Source organism: Cervus elaphus, chromosome 26 (assembly GCF_910594005.1).
Source record: "Cervus elaphus chromosome 26, mCerEla1.1, whole genome shotgun sequence".
Lineage (NCBI taxonomy): Eukaryota > Metazoa > Chordata > Mammalia > Artiodactyla > Cervidae > Cervus > Cervus elaphus.
The window spans coordinates 39706754-39721518 of NC_057840.1; positions in this window are offsets into that span (position 1 = coordinate 39706754).

Genomic DNA, 14765 nt, shown 5'->3' on the forward strand with positions numbered 1-14765 from the left:
TACAAATCTTAACATTTGTGTGCTGAAAAGTGATTAATCATACTTTATTTTCTTTTCATATTTTCTTATATTGCCACATGAATAAGCTGATATACCTTATCTTCTTTCCTATCTGAGAAAATCTGGATTAACAGTCTAGACTGAATTCCATGCTAGCAACGGGGGTACGGAGCTACAAATGGTTCTCTTTAAGTCAAGGAAAATAACAACAAGTATGGGAACCCCTTACTCTGAAGTTTCTCTCTTTGGGTTTAAACCTCTCTTCACAGGCTTTTTTCAAGTCTTTGAAGCATTATTAAACGATCCTATTATTGATTTTCCGTGACTCAGTCCTGGTGAAAATGGAGTGACTTGGACCACTAATGACTAAGGTTCACTCATCGTCTGAAGGACAGTCACAAAGCCTGGAGTTCATTCCTATAAGCATCCTTATAACTTAGATTTCGACTCCTGGAAATAGGACAGGTGGGAAATAGGACAGAATTCAACTCATCTCTCTTACTTAAATATAGCACTGCTGCTATTTCTGTTAACTTATCTTGGGGAATTTTGTTAAGTATTGGTATATTTTGCTATTCAGCATGAAGTTGTATGCCTCATTTCTACATTTGAAATCCAAATTTCCAAGTAATCACTTTTAGGAAAACACTCCTCTATTTTCAGCTTCATTCTCCATGGACCATTTATTTGTGATGCCGAGCCATTGAGTAACTTGAAGTTACAGTAAGAATTTGTCATGCCAGTTTCCGTCTTAAAAAGGAAGGCTTTTAAGACAAACAAACCAATTTTTGTTAAATGGATAAAAGAAATGAACAAACATTTCACATAAGAGTGAGAAAAGAATGGTCTCATAAGTTCAACCTTGTAAAAATCGGAAAAATGCAAATTAAAACCACAGTGAGACACCACTTCAGTACCCCATCAGATTAGCAAAAATTTGTAGTCTGACAATACCAAGTGTTGATGATGATAAAAAACTATAGAAACTCTCATACAAACTGGTGAGCCTAAGCACATTATAATTTATATTATGTGGGTATTAAATGGTTATATGTCATGTGACTATGTTAGGTGATATTAAATTACTGTTAATTTTCTTAAGTGTTAATTCTGAAGTATTTGGGACTGAAATGTCAAGATGTCTACAACTTTATAAAATGGTTCAGCATAAAGAATGTGGAGAGAAGGAAAGAGAGAAAACAAGTGTGATTAAATGCCTTTTTATTTATTTATTTTTTATTAAATGCCTTTTTAAAAGTAGGGGGCAAACTGTGGGGGCAGAATCTGTAAGTCTGAATTGTGACCTGGCCATTGATTGATTGTAATCTGGGTAATTAAGCTCTCTCTACCTCAGTTATCTGAAATGGGAGCCATGGTGGTATGTACTCAATAGACCTGTGAGCATTAAATGAGGTAATTCATGTAAAGTACTTAGAGCAGTTGCTGCTTTGTCATAAGCCTTCAGTGAATGTTATTACCTCTGTTGGCTTCATTCTGCAGTTGATGTCACCTGAGATTCAGAAAAATGATGTAACTCGTTCATTCCCCAAACTGCTACTGGTGGTTGGAGCCGGAAGAGCTGGAACTGTCGTGTCAGGGAGCTCTTCCGCAAGTCAACAGCAACACACGCAGCAGCCCTCTTTACAACAGCAAAAACCTGACACACCCAAGTGCCCATCCACTGGAGAACGGATCGCTCAGCGGTGTTACACTTCTATACCAGATCCCTATACGGCCAAGGAAAGGAATAAGACAAGTTAACGTGAAAGTGAAAGTCGCTCAGTTGTGTCCAATTCTTTGCCCCCCATGGACTATACAGTCCATGGGATTCTCCAGGCCAGAATACTGGAGTTGGTAGCCTTTCCCTTCTCCAGGGGATCTTCCCAACCCAGGGATCAAACCCCAGGGTCCCGCATTACAGGCAGATTCTTTACCAGCTGAGCTACAAGGGAAGAGTATCAAAAAATTGAAATAAGTTAAAAGTTGTTATTTTATCCTTAAAGGTTTTAGCTGCTCGAGTATTTTATCCTTAAAGGTTTTAGCTGCTCGAGCAACAAAAGGACTGATCAAGCCACTGAAACTACCATGAAAAAGATAAGTAAAAAAATTGTTTTGGTTCATAAACACTTTGTACTTCATCACAGCATTTTCTGTAAGAGTGAGAAATTACTATCTAAATGTTTAACAGATGAGTAGTTATATAAACCAAAGAATTATTCCTACAGTGAACTAATTTGCAGCCATTAAAGTTGTGTCTTTAAATGAATATTTAGTGATATGGTAGAATGCCCACTATATAATGTTGAATTTAAAAATATAGAATCTCCAAACATTAAATATAAATATATAATTGACCTTTGAACAACTCAGGGGTTAGGGGACATGACCACACCCTGGCCCTCCTGCAGTTGAAAATCCATATAATTTTATACTTGGTCCTCTATATTCTCAATTCCATATCCATGGATTCAACCAACCACTGATCGAGTAGCACTGTAGTATTTATTGAAAAAAAGAAAAATCACATGTAAGTGGACACATGCAGTTCAAACTCATGTTTTACAAGGGTCAACTGCATACACATATATATTTGTATGTGTACATGTATACCCATATTATTATATGTGTATATTCCTATACCATATAATGTACTTATATACATTCACATAGGATACATAAAAATACATATATCTCACAGAAGAAAGAACTTGGAAGATTATGGTGGTGGTGATGGTGTAGTCACTAAGTTGTGTCCGACTCTTGCGACCCCATGGGCTGTAGCCTGCCAGGCTTCTGTGACCATGGGATTCTCCAGGCAAGAATACTGGTGTGGATTGCCATTTCCTTCTCCAGGGGATCTTCCCGACCGAGGAATTGAACCCGGGTCTCCTGCATTGCAGGCAGATTCTTTACCAACTGAGTTATGAGGGAAGCCTGGAAGATCACACGCAAAAACAAATTTTTTAAAGTTAAAAGTGAGTTTCTTTGGATGGAGAGATGGGAATGACTTTTCCTTTTTATTCTCATCGGTAATTTGGATTTTCTTTTATTTGTACAGTGAAAATGTAAAACTGGTGACTCTCGAGAGTAAGTAGGCAGGGTCTAATTAAGTCATGGATTGTGTACCTAGAATCCTAACACATTTCCTGTCCTGGGTGAAATTCTTCACACGTATCTGTAAGAAACATCTATGAGAAGGTCCACGGCAGCATTGTTTACAACAGGGAAAAGTAGGAACCACCACCATCTCTCAACAGAAGCACATCCATCCAGACAGTGGATATCTAGGCAGCAGTTAAGAGGAAGGAAGCAGAGCTACTGCAATCGAGGTTATCACAACAGGGCTTCCCAGGTGGCTCAGTAGTAAGGAACCTGCCTGCCAATGCAAGAGATGTGGGTTCAATCCCTGGGTGGAGAAGATCCCCTGGAGAAGGAAATGGCAACCCACTCCAGTATTCTTGCCTGGGAAATTCCATGGACAGAGGAGCCTGAAGGGTTTACAGTCCATGGTATGGTGAAGAGTCAGACACAACTCAGCAACTAAAAACAACAACAATCAATACATACGTAGCAAAAATATTTTTAATGTGTGACCATGATAAAAATCAATCCCTAAGAGGGATGTGAGGAAAGATAATGAGATTAGGAAGGGGACATATGGTGTGGTGGGGGCTTCAATGACACCTGAAAAGCTTTATCTCTTGGGTCTAGTAGTACATGTTTGTTATATATTAATAATTCTCTGTGGGTCTTTTGGTGTGCCTGAAATGTTTTCACAATAAAACTTATATAATGAAATAAAAATTCAAAGTCAAGTGTATCTCTAGAAATTCATTTTCATTTCTAGAAGGTGTAATCATGAACTTCTGGACTAAAAATATTTTTACATCTTCATTTTTGGCATAAACAACAATTCCAAACAAGAATAATTATTTTTGCAAAAATAGAAATGACTTTAAATATAGTATATTTGATTACAATTACTACCCAATTTTGTTCAAAACTCAAACTATCTTCACAGGGGAACAAAGTTAATACATTTGACACCCTCTCTAAAAAAAATGCCATATTTAAAAGAGGGAGTTTAAAGAAAGGCATTGAATCTGGAAAAATTAGTAGTTCTTCTATTCTTTCCATATATTCTAAATGTAGGGGGGAATCTATGCTGGGAGCACCCCATGGGTGTCGAAGCTGTGCTTCCAGCCTTGGCATGGCCGGTGATCCCAATCCTGGCTGACTTGGCACGAGGCAGAATTACACATTTGCACATGGTTAAACAGTTTCGTGAGTGAAATAGATTTAAACTAGCTTTCAAAGAAGGAAAAGAAAACATTCGATGCATTCCACATTTTCCCTAAAGTATACTGTACCTTCAAGTCATGCTGCATTTTGCATTCCTCAGAGCCCCCCAAAACTATTTAAATTGTGCACATAAATCATTCTATCCCTTGTGAAATATAGCTGTCTCCTCCAGGAGAAGTAAGGGGCGCCCTGTCCCAAGTGGCTACACCCGCGGGGGTGAGGAGCCCAGCTCAAAGAGAATCAAAGGCAGGTGAGGTGAAGGGACACGCATTCCGCCTTGAACGCAGAATGGCGAGGTTGGGGGACGTTCTCATGGTTTCTGTGCCCCATCCACCACAGACTTTGGGCTAAAAGCCCATGTTTTTAAAGCTGGTAAATTCTGCCTCCTGATGACACGCGTCTCAGCCATGCCAGTAGGTGGGAAGTGGAGGGTTACAAGGGCAGAAAAGATCATCCAAAAAGAGGACGGAAGAGAGAAACTCAGAACCAAGCTGGAAAAGGTGCCGACCATCTTAAATTAACAATGATATAAATGGGGGGTGGGGGTGGGGGTATTCTCCCAGCAAAGAGGCTTTCCTTTCACCAAAGAATCCACCGCGCGGTGCCTGTAACTCGCCGACGCGTCGTGATTGACAGCGATTCTGTTTACACACCACCCGCGCTCTGGGAACCGCGGTCCAGCGTTCACAAGCTGGTGCCTGCGTTCTGTTCTAGACGCTTCCTCTGGGAAGGAGCGGCCTGCGCGGGGCGAGGCGGGGCGCCCGGGCCTTCCCACCCGGCCCCCACTCGCTGGGGAGGAGGGAAACCGGTTCTCGCGCCAGCCTACCCGGGATCTGGCAGAGGAGGGCCAGGCGGGGCTCGCAGGAGGCTGTGAAAACACCAGGCATCTGGCTGGCACGTCCCAGGGCCTCCCTCCCAGCGCCCCGACTCCTCTGCCTGCATTACTGATGAGGGCCTCTGAGAATAGGCGAGCTCGGGCCCCAGCCCTGCCCCACACCCAGCACACACACACACACACACACACACACACACACACACACACACACACACACGCATCCAGGGCGCAGGTAGGCGTCGCCAGTAGCTGCCCCTCTTTCCCTGGAGGTGCTTAGTAGCCGAATTGATAGGTGCTCCAGGCCCTCCCTGAAGAGGGGATAAGAATTTGGCATCTAGAAAGCCCTGGAAGCTTCAACTTCCCAGGCCGAGGGAGGGAAGTCCACCTCGCCTTCGGTTGGCCCCAAATCGCTCCTTCCTTCCGGGGCCTGGCGTTTCCTGTAACTAAAAGGGCTACGTCCCACATGAACCACCACTCAGCTGCTTTCCGTGGAGTAACGGTGGGCTCTTGGGTTCAGAGTCGAGTTCATTCCCCTCTCAGGACATGGCCCCATGCTAGGCCCCTGCACGAAAATCAGCTCACCTTGTCCTCACAAGGTTATGGGATTGTTACTCACGTCTGTCTAGGAAGGAAAGGGGAAAGGGTTTCGTAGGTCCTGCCATTTGTGTCAAAGTACAGACTAGCTCAGACTTGCCGGCCTAGCTTTTTAAAACTGCCGAGTTTCAACACTACAGAACCTGGACGTGACTTCAGCCTTGACCTAGCGTTTTTCCCTCCAGCCATTTCTCTCGCGCTGTCTTCCTGTCCGCCGCCGCCTTTCCTCGGCCTTTTTCTTTCTGCTCCCTTCCTCCGTGCACTTTTTTTTTTTTTTTCTAGACGCGGGGTGGCCGAGAGCCGGGGATGAAAGGGCGGCCCGCGGGGAAGTCCTGTCCCATCAGGAAAAGATGCGGGCAGAGCCGGGGACTTCTGCTCCGGCTGCCAAGTTAATCTGGTACGAGAACCAGCCGGGTCGGGTCTGGACACGCTTTTCTGTTCTGCAGCTCAGAGAGGTGTGGTGGTGGGGTTTTTTTTTTTTTTTGTCACTTTAACTTCAGTGATCTTCAGTGCCCCTGAAGGCAAGCAGCACACCTGAATCATAAAGCTTCAGATGAGTCGAGTTCAAAGTTTTATTTCCCGCTTTTAAAGCCCTCAATAAATTAGGCCAAAGGTAGATTGGAATCCAGCCTCCTGCCTGGCCGTTCCTCTGGGATTATTAAGGTTGGCTAAGCAATCTGCTCTTGAGAAACCAGGTGTAACGAGACCTGGGCGGAGAGATCTGGGGGGTGTTTGTGGAACTTTCTCTCTCTCTGTGGCCGATGCCGGAGTCTTTCTGGAGCAGTCCCGCGGGCGGGCCGCCAAGGCTCTGTCGTGTAGTCCTGGCGGACACACGAGTGAGGGGGTCACTGAATCCAGGGCTGCAGGCCCAGGACACCTCTACGCCCTCCGCCCGCTTACCTTCAGCCTCATCACCTTTAGAAGCCCCGTTTGCTTATATTCAAAAAGTAATGCCTCAGAGCTCTGCCACCAACTTGAATCGGGCTGTTAGGATTAAAGGGATGTAATATAGTAAAAATGAACTTTGTGCACAAAGCTAAGTTGATCCTAAAGAAAGCAATTAATTCTCACTGTTCTCGGTTTCCCTTATCTTTATATGGAATCTTTTTTTTTTTTTTTAGTCCTCGCTCTCTAATGTTTTACACTGCCAGCCAAATAGTTGGTTCTTTCTAAGACTCTTAAAAATTATAGTGTCAGGGCTAGTCAGCAATTCTGGTTTGTTTTTTTTTTTTCTTCCCCCTCTGAGCATGTGTATCTGCAAACCTCCTGCTATAGCAACTAAACGTGCTTTTTGAAACCAAGCTGCAGAGATGCCATTTGCTCTAATTTTCCAGGTTGTGCTGCTTCCCCAGGGAGAGCTCAGAGACCCTGGGACACGTGTGTGTGTGTTAAGAAGGGACAGGAAGTCAGAGCAGCAGAAAGAAGATGGCATGAGGTGGCTTCATTCCAAACCTCTGCAGTGCCCCGCTCAATCAGACCAAAATCCTGTTCTGGAAGATCCACCCACTCAAATCCGGTTCCCAACAAAACAACTGACAAAAGTAGGTGGGAGTGGGACGTGTGGAAGGATCAGCCCCCTATGGAACGGGCTTGCTGAGCTTACCAATGCCTTCCTTTTGAACAGAGTGGAACTCAGAAAAAAGAGGCTCTCTCGCATGAAGAAAACAAAAGAGAAAGCAAAGTGCTTATCAAAGATAAAGGAAATCTTTTTCACTCTGCTTTGTACTGTGATCTAAACCTACTGGAAGTCAGAGCCAAAAGAGCTGCAAACTCAAATTGACAAGAATATCATGCTGTCATCTCCATGGGGTTTGAAAAAAGTTGAGAAATGACTTCATTCCTCACGACCCTCCAGGACATTCTCAAATGATCTTCGTGGTGGTACCAGCTGTTTCTGTACCTCCAGTTATTTACCAGAGGGTGTTCTGCATAGAGAAAAGGGACACCTTTCTACTTTATTCCAATATAGTGGTCATTTTTATGGCCCTTTATCTCAGTGGTCCCCAAAGCATTTTACAGAGGAATCTAAATCTATCTATTATTAAGGGGAAAAATACAGATTTTTAGGGAACTGAAATGAGAAAACCCTTTGGCTGGAACAACTTATCCTTTATTTCACAAGGCTCTCCATAACATGGAACCTATCTGAGTGGCAAATAGATTCAAAGTCATAGAGAAAATGACCCAAAGATTACATTTTGTTTTTACTCTTCCATTAGGTTCTTTGAGTCAGTTTAGAAAGTGAATAATATTCAAAGTGGGGTAGTCTTTCACTTACACCTTTACAAATCAACATTGACACATGTCCTTAAATAAAATTAAAAACCAACTCCTAATCATTTAAACCATGGTGCAAAAAAAAAAAAAAAGCATTTGTTATAACCAGCAGACCAAAGGGCCATTCACAGAGTAAGAGGTAGATGAATTAGACTGAAGGGGAAGAATGGGGATTAATCTAAATTACTGATTGTTCCTTTCCTCAAAATTCTCTTTTGGTAAAGATTAAATTGCACCAAATATCAATCAATTTTTTTTATGATAAGACTATCAAGCTTGTTTCATTAAACACTCTCCCATCTCTTAGAGCTATCTAAACAGGATTTTCCCATTTAGGCCCCTATCAATCCAGAGTTATGAATATGCTGTAACTTGGGAGATCCTTGTATCAAATATTAATATTTGTATAGTTATTAAAGTATTTGATGATTTGTACAGGGACTCTCAAATTAAATATAGCATGTCATTTATAGTCTTTTCAAAGACTATAAATGGAAAATTATTTTCTAACCTTTGGTCTTTGCTGGAGCAACTTGCAGGATGATTTACATTTTAAGCGGTATATATAATAATGAAACACTTTTAAAAAGTACAGCATTTAAGCAAAATCTTTTATATTATATAGTGCAGTCATTTTTCAGACTGCATTTATCCAAGGACTCTTTTCCAAAAAAATTAAATAGAAGCCAAATAAATAAAACAAGCCAAATAAATCAAACAGATAAAAAACAGTGTTGGGGAGAGTGGGCAGTGGGGAAACAGGTTTTAGTATTGATATTTTTAACCTTTTCAAGGGCTACAGAAGCACCTTTGAGGAACTCAGAGTTCTGGGAAGTGTGAAAGCCAGTGTAGTATTGTAAAACTTATTACAAAGAAAAAAATAAAGGGCGTGTTGGAGATGACATACCTCTTCCTTACAACTGTATGTGTGTGTTTGTGAAATCTGACTCATGATATCTGACTACTGTCTTTAGTAGTAGCAAGACTCCTTGCTCTCAGGCTGCAAATTTTGTGGCATTTTATGATAGTGAAAATGGATTCTGTGTTATGAGTTTCAAATTCTTACTTTAAAAAAAAATCCTAACACAAGGTCAGAGGGCATGTTAGGGCAAACTACATGTGACCTCCATTAAATTATATAGATAAATATTTCTACTTTGTAGAATAACAGTAACATCTCAAGAAATAATTGTCAAATTATGATTAGGACTTTAGAGACTATTTCACCCCAAGATTCTGATCATTTTTTCAGTTGAAAATACTGGAAGTTGAGGGACCTAAGCACAGTTACAGGAGTAAATTCCAGACAGTAACACAATTATCTTGCCCTGAGTCACATGCTTTTCCCACTCTTCTGGGTGTTGCATTGTGTAAATATCAATATGAGACTTTTACAACTTGAAAATATCAGAATTAACTATTGACTGAAATCAGTTTAATATTTCTGCATTTGTTTAGCCTAATCCAGTCTGGTTCACGTTCAGTCACAGGCAAGAAACACAGCTTGTGTTAGATCGAAGATCATGGAAACATCCTTAAGCAACACATGTCTCCTGCAAGAGGATTTCAGGAAGTCATCCAGGGAGACAGAGAATACTAAAATACACAAAACTTCCATGGCTTCCTTGGAAAGCAGAGGTTGCATAAGCATGTTATGGAGACAAATTAGGAGGTTGAGGTTGGAAGGCTGAACTTTGGTTCTGAAGAGTCTGGTCCTTTCTCCTCCACTGAGAGCTTCTTTCACACCTAACTCCTTGAGCAGAAAGTGGGGAAAGACTGATCCAGAGACTGACCTTCTCTCATAAACCCAGAGCAAGAAATTTGGGGCTGGATGCAAAGGTCTGTGATTCTTGATGTATGTCTTGTGTGTGTACTATCAAAATAAGGGAGGTTTGGGTGGTTTTTAACTAGTCTGGGGTATGTGTGCATATGCCACATATATTTTCAAAATTATGTTAATTGGATATTTTATTTATAAGTCACATTTCTTTAAACATACCGTTCTGCTCCAGGCTAAGTCAGAATTGTTTGTTTAGGTTCCTTTTGAGCTTTCAAGAGAAATAGTAGAGAAGGATTTGCTATGAACCAAATTAATACTTTGGATTCCATTCTTGGTTTTTGGCAGCTTTGTTTCTGCCGGGGAATATTAGCTCCTGTAACACTAGCTGTTGTGTGCCTAATTGTATATACAATTATATTACATGCGTTTCAATATTTATAAATGTAAATGCTTTAGAGCGAACAACTACCATAGGCTTCAGTGAGGCAGCCGAACAAGGGGGCCGTCTGTAGGTGAAGTTGTTCAGCCAAGTCTACAGACAGTGAGCTACGATGAGTCTCCAGTTGGGGGCTTGCCTGTTGTTCAGAATGGTTTGGTAAATGAAAGATACTTGTCTTCTCAAAAGCATCTGGGGTACTTAAGGCAATGATAATGGTTGTTATCCAATTTATTCAGATTACATTATCCAAGTTGGCCTTGATTTTTAAATTATATGCTGTGTTCAGCATATAAAGTTTCCTCAGAGTAAAGCTGGAAGGAGAAAGAAAAATGCTTATTGTCTATGATTCACCTGTGCACCCTATTTTACAGGGTTGGTATGAAAAGCAAATAAATTTGAAAATTGTAAGGGATGTTGCAAACTGTAAATGTTGCAAACTATAAATGTTGATGTAGATACTTGTCTGAATTATATTTCAGCACTGAAATCAAGAGAAAAAGTTCAGACGACCACTTCAACCCACTCCAGTAAAAACATACGCAATTAATTGGGCTTTCCTTTAACAGTTTTACTGATGTATAATTTACATACTGTAGAATCCACTCATTGTAAGTAGTAAACAACTTACTTTTAGTAAATGGACACAGTTGTGCAGCCATCACAGAACCCAATTTTAGAACATTTCCATGACCCCAGAAAGTTGCCTCCTGCCAATTAGCAGTTAATCCCTTTCCTTCCTCCCAGCCCCAAGAAATCACTGGTGTGCTTACTGTCTCTGTAAATTTGCCTTTCCTGGATATTTATATAAAGAGAGTCACACAGCTGTTGTCTTTTCCATCTGGCTTCTTTCATTTAGCATACATTTTTGAGATTCTTCCGTATCATAGCATGTATCAGTACTTGGGTCCTTTTTATTGCTGAGTAGAATTCCATTGTATGGGTAAACCATGTTTTGTTTATCCATTCATCAGCTGACCAACATTTGGGTTCTTTCGAGTTCTGGGCTATTATGAAAAATTCCACTATGAACATTCACATATGTATCTTTGGACATATGTTTTCATTTCTCTTGAGTAGTGCATAGGAGTGAATTGTTGTATTTCATGGTAAGTTTATATTTAACTTTTTAGGAAAATGCCAGCCTGTTATCCAAAGTGGCTAAATCATTTTTTTTTCCCATCAGCAATATATGGAGGTTCCAGGTTCTCCACATTCTTGTCAGCACTTTATATTGTCTGTCTGTCTTTTTTTAGTATAGTCATCCTAGCAGATGCGTAATGATTTCTCACTGAAGTTTGGATTTGCATTTCCCTAATGACTAGTGATATTGAACATCTTTTTGTGTGCTTGTTAGACATTACTGTATCTTCCTTGTTGAAATGTCTATTCAAATCTTTTGCCCATTAAAAAAAAAAACTAGATTGAATGCCTTATTATTGTTTGCCTTATGTTGCTTTTTTTTTTTTACTGTCAATTACCAATTCATTTTACACTCACTTGTGGCTTTTGTATTCTGCTGCCTTCCACTATTCCTAAACTCCTATACTGTTGTTTACCTTTTAGTAAATGCATTTTCTTTCCCCAGACCTGTTTGTTTTTAAATTGAGATGTAATTGATTATGTAACATAATTTTAGTTTCAGATGTACAGCATAATTCAATATGTGTATATATTGCAAAATGATCACCACAGTAAGTCTAGTTAACATCCATTGCCATAAATAGTTATACAATTATTTTTCTTGTGATGAGAACTTTTAAGATTTACTCTCTTAGCAACTTTCAAATATGCAATACAGTATTATTAATTGTAGCCATCATACTATATATTACATCCCCAGGACTGACTTATTTTATAAGTAGAAGTTTGTACCTTTTGACCTCCTTCAATTTCACAGTCCTCACCCCAGCCTCTAGCAACACCAACCTATTCATCATATGAAAGAGCTATTTTTTTTAGAGTCTTTTGACCTCCTTCAATTTCACAGTCCTCACCCCAGCCTCTAGCAACACCAACCTATTCATCATATGAAAGAGCTATTTTTTTTAGAGTCCACATATAAGTGAGATCATATGGTATTTGTCTTTCTCTGACTTATTTCACTTAGCATAATGCCCTCAAAGTCCATCCATGTTATCACAAATGGCAGGAGTTCCTTTTTATGGCTGAATAGTACTCCATTGCATCATAACATATACCACATTTTCTTTATTCATCCATCAATAGACACTTTCTCCAAACTTGATTTCTAAATTACCTCAAGAAGATGAGCACTTGCACTTTCTGGACTTTATGTTTTACAAACTAGGCTTAGCAATATTAAATTATCACATAAATGATAAAAAGCTCATCATCTTTATGGTAATACTTTCAACACACCTGGTATCATAATTTAGTAAATTGAATTTTGTTTCTTTATTACTTATTTTGTACATCAGAGTTTTCCGTTTTAAAACCCATTTTTGAGAGGAAGGAATACTTCAGAGTATAAAGTTGGACTAACAAATTTAATTATAATGAAAAATTAAAAGATTCTGAGGAAATATTAATATTTTATGGTAATTAATACATTTAAATAAAATTAAATATTTAGGTATTTTTTTCTGCAAACGTCCTTAAGTCCCTTAACAAAAATAGCAAAACACAAAACATAATTAACAAATAGTCAGTGCTCTCAAGTGTATCTACAAGTGAGTAGAAAGTGAGTAGAAAGCAAACAAATACCTAACTATCATCAGTACTCTGGACCCAAAATAAAAGATTTCAAATTATCAATATAGATTTACTTATGTATAAGCCTGAGTGTAAAACAAAAACAACTTTCCGTATAACTGGTAAATAATAGGGGGAAAAAAAAACTTTTGAGCCTTGCCTGGAAGGATGCCAAAGATATACACTTGAGAATATTTTAAGGTAATTAGCATTTTTGTCTCTGTGTCAGTAAAAATAGGCTTTTGCCTGCTACTAATTTTCTTTGGGTTAGGGAGACCATTGTATGAATGAAGGGCTGTTAAAGGCCATTTATATTGTGCAAACAGAGGCACAAATTAGAGAGGGCATGTTAATAAGGAGAGGGGGCTTATGAGTGCTCAATTATGAGCCCAGAACCTGTTTCTATTTTAGGGGGATAGAAAACACATCAATCTTGCTTTTAGAATATTTTCAATTAAAATGAACAGCACATGGCCCTCTAAGAAACAGCAAAGGCCGCAGCCATGTGGGTTTTGAATAATTCTTACAAACCGTCTTAGTATCAAAACTGAATACATATAATGGGCTGAAATATAATTTGGGATCCCAGAAGACCGAAGTCCCAGAGCTGCATAAGAAATTCTAAAGGAAGAGAAGTGTAAAACGGGACCATCTGTTTCACTCTTTAGCATACAACCTTTGGAGTAGAATATTTGGAGGAGGATGCTGTTTAAAACCTGAATGGGGATGAAGTATAGAGCCTGCACTCCCGACATGTCATTAACCTCTCTCCTAAGTGTAATCAACAGCGTCTGCAAGCCTAGTTCCCCGTGTGAAAAGCAGAGGTTCACTTCTCCCTCCACCAAGACAATAGTGAGTAGATTACTCTCCGGGCCTAGGCAGTACCTCCTGCCTGACTGGGGGTGCAGAGGGAGGCGTCCACTCTGCACAGGCAAGTGTTTGGGGAACCTAATTACGATTTGCATGTGCAACTATATGTATTAGCGGCCTATCCAGTTTGCCCCATTTCAGCCACTACTTCCAATCGCATAAAAATGTGTGATTTTATATGTACTTAAGAAAACACTTCAAGATGCCCCCAAAGCTGCCTTTTCCCCTATATAAAATACCTATTTTAGAATTATAGCTAACAGGTAACCAGCATTCACATAGTGTTCATGGAGTGGAAAACCACTAAATAAAGCAGCAAAGGGTGACAAGAAGGAGCGCCTTTGGTCTCAAAGCAGAAAAGCCATCACCCCCCAAGGCTATTCAGTAAGCCCAGTGCTGAACTTCTGCAAACCATGATTGTATTGGATTTTGGGCCTTTCTTTTTCAGGTGGCGCTAGTTCTCTCTTGAAATCTTTGTAACTATTAAGGCTGAAGTGCCATTTAAAGAAAAAGAAAGGCAAAGAAATGAGCTAAAGGAAGCCATGGTGAGTCGTTTGTCAATGTATCCTTTCTTGAGCTCATGGGGGAATCAGGCTTCACGGTGGTGGGATCACAGGCTTTATTTTGAATTTGTCTGTTATAACCTTAAAGCTTTCTTCAAGGGAGATACATAGGGTTCATGCCTGATATACAGTGTCTGTTGCTATGGAAAGGTTTGTGCTTAACCATATTACAGTGTTCTGTTAGGAGCAGGGAAATCGGGGTATCAGTTCATCTCTTTTTAAAACCATACCTTTTATGGGATAAAACAAAATAAAACAAAAATGTGTACAGCACATACTTCTGACATTCGAAAACAATTTTAAGGGCCTTTTTGTATTGTGTGTATCAAGAAGTTATTCTGCATCCTAAGATTCACAATAGCCTCTTACTATAGAAGTTAGTAATAAGTAATG